Source organism: Adiantum capillus-veneris, chromosome 4 (genome assembly GCF_014529385.1).
Source record: "Adiantum capillus-veneris isolate H3 chromosome 4, ASM1452938v2, whole genome shotgun sequence".
In the NCBI taxonomy this organism is placed as follows: domain Eukaryota; kingdom Viridiplantae; phylum Streptophyta; class Polypodiopsida; order Polypodiales; family Pteridaceae; genus Adiantum; species Adiantum capillus-veneris.
Window position 1 is genome coordinate 25,489,907 of NC_140934.1, and position 11,205 is coordinate 25,501,111.

The 11,205-nt window shown below is 42.9% G+C and overlaps 1 pseudogene; it reads right to left on the reverse strand.

Annotated features, from left to right (window-relative positions):
* Positions 1 to 6,783: 6,783 nt before the first annotated feature.
* On the reverse strand, positions 6,784 to 8,495 carry LOC147458882 (heat shock cognate 70 kDa protein-like; annotated as a pseudogene).
* Positions 8,496 to 11,205: the final 2,710 nt, after the last annotated feature.

An 11,205-nucleotide genomic window follows, 5' to 3' on the forward strand; every position in this document is an offset into this window, starting at 1 on the left:
ATGCCATTCCAAGATACGGTGTCTTGGACTTCCATGGTTGTTGCTCTTTATCACAATGAGAAATATTATGAAGCCCTTTGTTTGTATGATGGTATGCAAGGTGCAGGAGTTGGACCCAATAACATGGCCTTTGTACCTGCTCTTAATGCTTGTCCAAGTTTGCAGGCCTTGGAAGAAGGGCAATCAATCCAACACCATCGTGGTCGATTGTGTTTGCAGTGAAAGCATGGTTGAAATTGCTCTTATACACATGTATGGCAAGTGCAAGGCTTTATGTAGTGCAGAAAAGATCTTCTGGGGAATGGTTTCTATGGATGTGGTTGCGTGGAATATGATGATAGCATCTCTTATTAGTAACAATCACATTGAGGATGCATTGGAGTATTTTCATTCCATGCAGAACCAAGGGTTTATCCTGATGATATCACTTATGCCTCTGTCCTCGATGCATGTTCCTGCATGAATCGCTTCGAAAGGTTCTCTTTGTTAAGTATGGAGCCTGATTTACCCTTGTAATTTTCTGTGGTAAAAGCGCACATTTGTAAGGCCCCCATTATGAGGAGAAGCCATCGTGCGTGAAGGAAAATCACTCACCGGAAACCAAAATTTTCACGGACAAGAATCAGGGGCAACTTTAAAGGCCTCGGGGGCGGAGGCCCCCGAGACTTTTTTTCGCTGGAATATTCCTTTTCGTCGGAATATTATGGCCGGACGGCGGTCGGAAAGTGGTCGGAAAACAACCGGTCGGTTGGCCGGTGGCCGGTAGTCAATGGCCAATGGCCGGTGGTCGGAAGTCAATGGCCGGTGGCCGGTGGCCGAATTCAAAAGCGGACTTGTCTTCTCAAGGACGGCCACACATGGGCGGATTGGAGGGTCCGATTTGGACTTATTCGCACAAGGACGGCTACACATGGCTGTCTCTCATAAGAGAGGGCAGCCCTTTTGGCCTATAAAAGGAGGCCATTTCTACACACATTTCATAGTGTGAAGTTGATGCAACAAGGTGAGTGTGAGGTGGTGAGAGTGAAGCAAGGCGGGAGCTCCATTAAGGGTATAATCCCTTTGTAAACTACTTCTTGTTTTGAAGTACTAAAGCCATTGAGTGGCTGCTTTCCCGTGGACGTAGCCCACATTGGGTGAACCACGTATATCGTGTGTACTCTCTCTCTCTCTCTACTCTATAATCTCGTGTATATAAATCTGTCTCTCTCCATTAAGTAATCTACTCAATTATCTATTTAGCTACGTCTTATTTCCTAACAACTGGTATCAGAGCAAGGTTTGCTCGTAGCTAAATTATCTCAAGGAAAGGATTCCTTGAATTGAGTGGGAGTTATGGCGGAGGAAGGGAAGCTCAAGATTGAGAAGTTCAACGGCAAAAACTACCAACATTGGAAGATACAGATTGAAGACTATCTCTACCAGAAGGACCTCTATTTGCCACTAGGCGGTCTTGCGAAGAAGCCCGCAACAATGGCAGATGAAGCATGGATTGTCCTTGATCGAAAGGCACCGGGAACAATCCGGTTAAGCTTGGCATCAACAGTGGCCTTCAATGTTTCGGAGATGAAGACCACGGAGGACTTGATGAAGTCACTTGACGACTTCTACGAGAAACCATCGGCATCCAATAAGGTATTTCTTATGAAGCGCTTGTTCAATCTAAAGATGGCAGAGAATGGTTCAGTTGCAGAACACCTAAATGACTTTAGCACAAACATAAGTAAACTTCGATCAGTGAAAATCAATTTCGATGACGAAGTGTGAGCTCTCCTTATACTATCATCTCTACCGGATAGTTGGGACAGCCTTGTGATGGCTGTAAGTAATTCTATCTCTGGCACAAATACTCTTAAGTTTGATGATGTTGTGGGTGTTCTCCTAAGCGAGGAAATGCGAAGGAGAAGCACAGGAGAATCATCAAGTGCTGCACTATCAGTGGAAACAAGAGGAAGGCCTAAGGAGAGGTTCAAAAACCAAAAGGGTCGTGATCGCTCAAGACGGAGCAAATCATGAACAAAGTCAGTTCTTGAATGTTGGAACTGCGGCAAGAAGGGCCACGTCAAGAAGGATTGCTGGTCCAAGAAGAAGAAGGAGACAGAGTCTCAAGACAACAAGCCAACATCGGAGGCCAATGTGGCAGGTAAAGTAGAGCAAGATGCTCTAATTCTCTCATTAGACAATGTGTCTAATTTCTGGATAGTAGATTCCGGGGCTTCATTCCATGCGACACCACACAAGCAACATTTCCAAGACTACACCAAAGGTAATTTTGGGTATGTATACTTGGGAGATGATGAAGCTTGTGAGATTGTCGGCAAAGGTACAGTTTCTGTCAAAACTGCTAACGGAAATGAATGGAAGCTTAAAGATGTTAGACATGTTCCTTCTCTTCGCAAAAATTTGATCTCTACAGGACAATTGGACGATGAAGGTCACAACATTGCATTCGGAAACAAACGGTGGAAGATCTCAAAGGGATCTTTGGTGGTTGCCAAGGGTGAAAAAGTCGGTACACTTTACTTGTGTACTGTTAGCACGCAACCTTCAGCTTGTGCAGCAACTACAGAAGTTGAGAGTGCGGTGTGGCACTACCGACTTGGGCATATGAGTGCCAAAGGAATGCAAATCCTTCAAACAAAGAAGCTTCTACCAGGTTTGAAAGAAGTGGACTTAGAGTTCTGTGAAGATTGTGTTTATGGTAAACAAAAGAGGGTAAAATTTCAAAAATCAGGAAATGAAAGAAAAAATAAAAAACTTGAGTTGGTTCATTCTGATGTTTGGGGTCCTGCAAGTACACCATCACTTGGTGGCTCATTGTACTATGTAACATTCATAGACGATGCGACTAGAAAAACATGGGTTTATGTCATGAAGAATAAATCCGATGTATTTTCCATATTTCAAAGGTGGAAAGCCTTTGTGGAGAATGAAACAGGTACCAAGGTTAAATGCCTCAGATCCGACAATGGAGGTGAATATTGCAGCCAAGCTTTTGAAAGCTTTTGTGCTAGCAATGGAATTCGGAGGCAAAGGACAACCCCAAGGACACCTCAACAAAATGGGATTTCGGAAAGGATGAACAGGACAATTATGGAACGAGCACGAAGCATGCTACATGCAGGCCTACCGCTTGAACTTTGGGCGGAAGCTGTAAGTACGTCTGTGTACTTAATCAATCGGTCACCCTCAACGGCATTGGATGGGGGAGTTCCAGAAGAGGCATGGACAGGTAAACCGGTGAATTATGCATTTCTCAAAGTATTTGGGTGTGAGGCTTTCATGCACATAGATAGAAGCCTAAGATCAAAGTTAGATGCAAAGTCCAAAAAGTGTTTCTTCATTGGCTATGGAGAAGGAGACTTTGGGTATCGCCTATGGAATCTTGAAGATGGTAAAATCTTAAGGAGTAGGGATGTAATTTTTAATGAACAAAATATGTACAAAGATTACTTGGAAAGAAAACAAACAAAAGAAACAGGTGATGAGTACATGGAGCTTGAGGACGGTGAAGACTCAAGGACTGCAAACGGTGACAATGTGCAACAACATCAACCAAATGAGGACCCTCAACCTATTTCCCGAAGATCTACAAGAGCAAGTAGACCTCCAGAAAGGTTTGTTCCTTCCTTCAACCATCTCTTGATCTCAGATTCTGGAGAGCCGGAATCATATGAAGAAGCTATGCAACATGAATCCAAAGAAGAATGGACGAAGAGCATGCAAGTGGAGATGGACTCACTACATCAGAACCAAACATGGGAGTTGGTTGAGTTGCCTAAAGGTAAGCGGGCACTTCAAAACAAATGGGTGTACAAGATAAAGGAAGAAGAAGGTGGGAAGAAAAGGTACAAATTTAGGCTTGTGGTAAAAGGTTTTGCTCAAAAGAAAGGTATTGACTTCAATGAAATATTTTCTCCTGTTGTAAAAATGAACTCAATTAGGCTTGTCTTAAGCCTTGTGGCTGCTCATGATCTAAATCTCGAGCAAATGGATGTAAATACGGCATTCCCTCACGGTGACTTAGAGGAGGAAATCTACATGCTTCAACCAAAGGGGTATGAAGTAAAAGGTAAGGAGAAAATGGTTTGCAGATTAAAGAAGAGCTTGTATGGTTTAAAGCAAGCATCAAGACAATGGTACTTGAAGTTTGATCGATGGATGTTGGATCATGGATTCACAAGATGCAACTCGGATCACTGCGTCTACACGAAGAATTTGGGAGATGGGAAATTCATCATCCTAATGTTGTATGTTGATGACATGTTGATTGCAAGTGCTAACATGCAGGACATCAAAGACCTAAAAGAGGAGCTGTCCAAATCTTTTTCAATGAAAGATTTAGGTGCTGCAAAGAGGATACTTGGTATGAAAATATCAAGGGACAGGACGAAGAAGACAATAAAGCTATCTCAAGAAGATTACATCAAGAAGGTACTAGAAAGGTTTGCAATGCAAAATGCAAAACCAGTTTCTACACCTTTGGCTGGTCATTTTAAACTAACGAAGGATATGTGTCCAAAGACACAAGAGGAGATAGCCTATATGTCTAAAGTTCCATATGCTGCAGCAGTAGGTTCTCTAATGTATGCTATGGTCTGGACAAGGCCAGTGTGTCTTGTACAGTGATAGCCAAAGCGCTATCCATCTTGCGAAGAACTCAGCCTTTCATTCAAGGACAAAGCACATTGAGGTGAGATATCACTTCATACGCACTCTTTTGGAAGAGGGACAACTAAAGCTAGGAAAGGTGCATACAAGTGAAAATCCTGCAGACATGTTTACAAAGGTGGTCAACAAGGAGAAGTTGAGCTTTTGCTCATCTTCAATCGGCATTCAAGGATAAAAAGCCAGAATGGAAAGCAGTCACAGGTTTGGTTTGGAGATCAGTCTCCAAGTGGGAGATTGTTAAGTATGGAGCCTGATTTACCCTTGTAATTTTCTGTGGTAAAAGCGCACATTTGTAAGGCCCCCATTATGAGGAGAAGCCATCGTGCGTGAAGGAAAATCACTCACCGGAAACCAAAATTTTCACGGACAAGAATCAGGGGCAACTTTAAAGGCCTCGGGGGTGGAGGCCCCCGAGACTTTTTTTCGCCGGAATATTCCTTTTCGTCGGAATATTATGGCCGGACGGCGGTCGGAAAGTGGTCGGAAAACAACCGGTCGGTTGGCCGGTGGCCGGTAGTCAATGGCCAATGGCCGGTGGTCGGAAGTCAATGGCCGGTGGCCGGTGGCCGAATTCAAAAGCGGACTTGTCTTCTCAAGGGCGGCCACACATGGGCGGATTGGAGGGTCCGATTTGGACTTATTCGCACAAGGGCGGCTACACATGGCTGTCTCTCATAAGAGAGGACAGCTCTTTTGGCCTATAAAAGGAGGCCATTTCTACACACATTTCATAGTGTGAAGTTGATGCAACAAGGTGAGTGTGAGGTGGTGAGAGTGAAGCAAGGCGGGAGCTCCATTAAGGGTATAGTGAAGCAAGGCGGGAGCTCCATTAAGGGTATAATCCCTTTGTAAACTACTTCTTGTTTTGAAGTACTAAAGCCATTGAGTGGCTGCTTTCCCGTGGACGTAGCCCACATTGGGTGAACCACGTATATCGTGTGTACTCTCTCTCTCTCTCTACTCTATAATCTCGTGTATATAAATCTGTCTCTCTCCATTAAGTAATCTACTCAATTATCTATTTAGCTACGTCTTATTTCCTAACACTCTTTTATCTTGGGTACCAACTCGACAGTTTTATTCAAGCTTCACTTGTCACCATGTATGGAAGATGCGGGGACCTTTGGAAGGCAAAGACTGCTTTGGATAGCTTTTTTGCTTAAAACATCACACCCTTGTCTGTATTGATAGAGAATGGACATGAGAAGGAAGCACTGAATTTTTTCCATTTCATGCTATCTAGTGGTGTCACGCAAGAATAATATCTAATGTCTTGGAATGTTGTCTCTTGGAGTGCATTGATTGTGGGATTTTCCCAACAGGAACAGGGCCAGGAAACTCTGGGCTGTTTTCAGCAGATGCAAAGAGATGGGATCTCTCCAGATGCAATCACCTAGGTACACTTGCATCTTAAAGGCATGTGACATTACACAAGATGTTGTTGCTTGGTTGACATGTATGCCAAATATTTCAGATGGCTTAGAAAGTGCTTGACGAGCTTCCTATCTGGATTGTCGTCTCTTGGAATGCATTGATTGCGAAGCTTTGGGCTGTTTTTAGCGGATGCAAAACCAGGGCGTTTCTCCAGATGTAATCACCTATGCTTGCATCTTGAAGGCATGTGGCCCTACACAGGACTCAATATGGGCAATGATGACATTGTGAGATGGGAAATGATGATATTGTGAGAGAAGCTGCGTGCTTGGCACTGCCTTGATCGACATGTATGTTAGATGTGGTGTGCTTCAAAAAAGTACAAAAGGTTCTTGAGGGGTTGCCTTTGCGGAATGTTAACTCTAAGAATGCACTGATTGCAGGATATGCTAAATAGGAGGGGGGCCAAGAAGCTATGGGATGTTTCAGTTGATACAAAGTGAGTGCATCTCTCCAGATGCAATAACCTATGCTTACATCTTGAAGTCATGTGGCAACTTGAAAGACGCTAAGATGGACAAAAGAACTCATGACGATATTGTTAGTCAAGGTCTATTGAAAAAAAAAACTTGGCACTGCCTTGGTCAACATGTATGCTGAATGTGCAGGGACAGGAAGCCCTGGGCTGCCCCAGCATTAGGCCAGCTGATATATCCAACAGCTACGATCCCTTGATCTCTAGCAGTGTTTCCTGATTTGAAAAAAAGGGTCTTCTCCAGTTTTTGCATCTCGCAAATAGTTTTCCATTGGCTCCATGCACTTTTGGAACAGGTCCATGCTCAGCTCCTTGAATTGGGCTCTTGTGATAGTGAAGTAGAAGTCTATACCCTCATAGAGAGAGTCGATTTCAATAGTTGTATGAGCGGCGAATGACAATACCCTCTTTGCCCTCTATCAATCTGTCATGAGACTGCACAGGGCCCTGGCATTGCTTGTTATATCCTTGTACTTCCTCTTGAAGTCCTGCATGAGGTGGCTGACGATGCGATGCTCAAAGTCCTTGTCTACCAGATGAGTGTCTCGAGTAGTGGTCTTCACCTCCTTCACCTCAAACATACCTTCTTCAATTGTAAGACGAGGGACATCAAAGGTTCCATATCCAAGGTGAAAAATCAGGACTTGTCCAAACCATAAGCAATCGCTGTAGCAGTAGGTTCATTGATGATTCTCATCACATTCGAGCCGGGAATGACACCCACATCCTTGGTGACTTCCCTCTTGAGAATTATTGAAATATGTAGACACCATAATCATGACATTCTTAACTGTGGCGCCCAAAAACGCCTCAGCAATTTCTTTCATCTTTATCAACACCATAGAATATATTTCCTCTACAGCAAACTGCTTTTATTCACCCTTGTAGTGCACCTCAATCAATGGCTTGTCACTAGGCCAGCAACTACTTTGAAAGGACATAGCTTCACATCTCTCTACACACAAGGATTGGAGTATTGTCGTCCAATGAGGTGCTTGGCATTTGTAAAAGAAATCAACAGAAAGAGCAAGTCAGATATATTTTGCCCCAGCAAATACTATTGATACACCACTAGGGCAAGAGCTACAGGACGTGGGCAGCCTCCGATGAGAAACTACTTGCTGCACATAGGTACATGGAAACAACAAAATACAAAAGTACCCATGGGTAACCAGGTGATTGTAATACACCCGAACATGGAAGAGTCTAAGAGCAGAGCAAGATTGCATGAATGACAATTAGAAGAGCTACAGATCATGCATGGAAATCCAACCAACAACTTGTAAATCCATATCCATGTGCATACTAGCTGCAGATCATGCATATCCTAGAAATCAAATCAAATCAAGATATGAGAACGTACCAAAACCGGTATTGATGGGATTCATGGCGACCTGGTTCTTGGCCGGGTTATCGAGAGGCGCTCAGTTTCAGTGAAGGCCACATAGAAAGACATGGTTCGGTTTCCTTGGTCGTTGATGTTGATTTTCACACGATCATGATGCCACACACCTACACAGGAGTATGCGGTACCCAGGTCGATGCCAATAGCAGAACCTTCCTTTGCTGTAGCTGACTCTGAGGGATGTTAACTAGTACAATAGAAAAGGCGTGGTTTGAATGTTTTACTTGGTAAGCAAAGGTGCTTTTTTCAAATAATCCCACAGCACTTGGCTCAATCCTGAGCATCGATAAAGAAATCAATCCAATGTTGCACATCACCAGCCTTACAACACTGCCCCAGTTAAAAAGAACCCACTGCCATCAGCCTTGTTGTCGTTGAAAAAAGGAAATACTCCGATCTTTACCCTTTGGTAGGGTCTCGTCCTCTTCATAGGAGATGTCGTGGCGACTTAGGGACTTCCATGGTGGAGCAAAGGCTCAATTGAACCTTACCTTCACGAGCGCGTCTCATGGTTATGGGATTTGAGGTGGTTGGGTCAACCCGAGTCTAGTGCGCAACAACGGTGTGCTATAGATTTTATGTTTCTGAGTTACAACATGGAGCAGTCAATGCCTGTCTCTCTCTCAAGGGACGAGGTTGTAAGCGATTTGGAAGAGACCTATTAGCGATGCCAAGCAGATCCAGGCTATTGTTTCATCCATTCATCAACGCCATGTCCGTTTGATGGCTCTCCACACGATCTAGTTGCCGCCAACAACTGGTGCAACATATGAAAACCCTGTGCTACATATCGTCCGTCTGACTTCTGCATCTTTTTGGAGGGATCGCACCTTGAGAGCCTGCAAGTTGCATGTTTTGACTAGAGCTATTAGTTTCTAATGGATGGCTATTGCGTCCCCTGCACGCGGAAAGTGGTTATTGGAGGCTCGAAATCGATGAATCTTTAGAGTTTTTGTTGCTCTCTATACTGCTCAAAGCACGGGACTCACAGAAGTTCAGCAATAGACACTCAATACAGAAAACAAATCTATTGCTCTTGAAAATGAGATCGCTGTCAAAGGAATCAATAGATCTTTTACAGCTGTCAATGACGAGCTTGAGTATACCGTCTCTATGGCAAGAAGACATAATAGCTGACAGAAGCAGCTTACAATACACACACGTGCGCGCACGCATGCGCACACACAGAGAGAGAGAGAGAGAGAGAGAAGGTAATATTGATCAAAGGACATAGAACATAAAGTTACAGCAGCGTGTTTTGTGTATGGCAGGGAGGACATATATTCACAACACTACACGATCCAATTGCACAAGCACGGCTCCAGCTCAACAACACTACAAGGTTCGTTATCTGCATCCAATTTCCCACACGCATGTGTTTGCTTGGCGCAACACATAAATGCTACAGGGCAAGGCACGGCTTCCGTTTCTTATAATTTTTTGGAGAGACCACAGTGCCAACTCTCCACCATACTTTTGTATGGCACCTTTGTATGACGTACACTGTATACTTTGCACTTTCAATCTATGACATTTCATTGCAAGACGATATGTTTAACTATTCACATTGATTTTTTGTAGCTCGACTAAAAAATCGGCCTCTAGATTGGACACTCCAAAAGCAGCAGTATAACATTGCAGGTCAGTAAAGCACCTCATTTATTGTTGCAGGTCATTTATGCTTTATCTATTTGTTTGTTTTAGAATTTTTTGCATTACTTCCTTTGCTTCAATTTATTTGGATCTCGTTTTCAAGACTATACACTTGACGTCGATATCTAGTTACACACACAACTCTTTATTGCAATTGCTAGCCAATGCATGTGATGTATTACAATAGTGAATGCAAGTTGTGTATCACAGTAGTGAATTCACCTTGGTGCATCTTTACTTTAGCTCTATATAATTGATACCATACTATCGAAATAATTAATATCATACTATATATGTCCTCGTTTCTCTCGTACTAGGTGTCAGTATAAAGTTCTCAAGACTTAGAAGATTACAGTCAAAGTATCAATAAGCTAGGGAGAAAACTGCAACCAACTTGAAACTAGCTTACCATCTGTATGCTAGGTCATGGTATAGAATTACTGCATTGCATAAAGATTGGAGCATGTAATCTGACATCTTTGTTCACAATCTAGAAATATGTCCCTCCTGCACAGTGGCATACCTCACATATATAGCGATAAACAAGTTCGACAGACAAATAAAATAGATATTCCTAATGTCCTCACTTCTGTATTATTGTTGGGTGCTTTGCCGTCGTTGCGGGAACAACAAGACTTGACAACAAATCTAAAATACATTACCAGTTCAAGATACCAACCACGAATCAATAGTAACCCCTCTCTATTCATGACTGATGATTGATATTTGGACAGATACTCCTATTGACCTCACTTTTGTATTACTGTTGGGCGCTTTGCCATCGTTGCGGGAACAACAAGACTTGACAACAGTGCATCTAAAATACATTACCAGTTCAAGATATCAACCACGAATCAACAATAACCCCTCTCTATTCATGACACCGATGAGTGATATTTGGACAGATATTATAAGTTTAAAGGAGCTATCCATGTTAATCCAAACGACTTTTTACCTTATCGTAAGACAAAGTGTCAACGTAACAAGCAATACATAGGCAGATCCCTTCAACAACAAATGTGGTCTCTTGCTTGGTGATCTTGCCTAACTACCCCCATTTTGTATTTACGCACGGGAGCTTTGTAACACATGCCATATCACAAGCTCGGTCCACTGTCTACATGCAACTTTCTATAGGATGTCATGCTCTGTAAGATATGCAACGGAACCTGAATTTCTTCGATTCTTGACCATTGTTTGTGAAAGAAAACCAATTGTAGATAAGATCAATTGTACCTTGGCTGCATGTATTAGAGATGAAGCACATATGCATGACTACATCAACAACTCCACTCCGATAATTTGTACTCACAGATGAGACTTCCAATATTATAACAACCTGGCCTTGAATAAGTTGTACACTCAAACAGACATTACAAAAGTTGAAACAAAGACGAACGGGGGTAACATAAATGTCCTTCAGTAGTGGCTCCTAGACCCTAAGTTCAATGAGCTAGATTTGATCGCAATTGGCGTGTGCTGCATGATCACTGAAAACACTGACTTGACAATCGGTGTGGCAAACGGTGCAACATGCTTTGTCAATGCCATAACACAAAACAAAGAA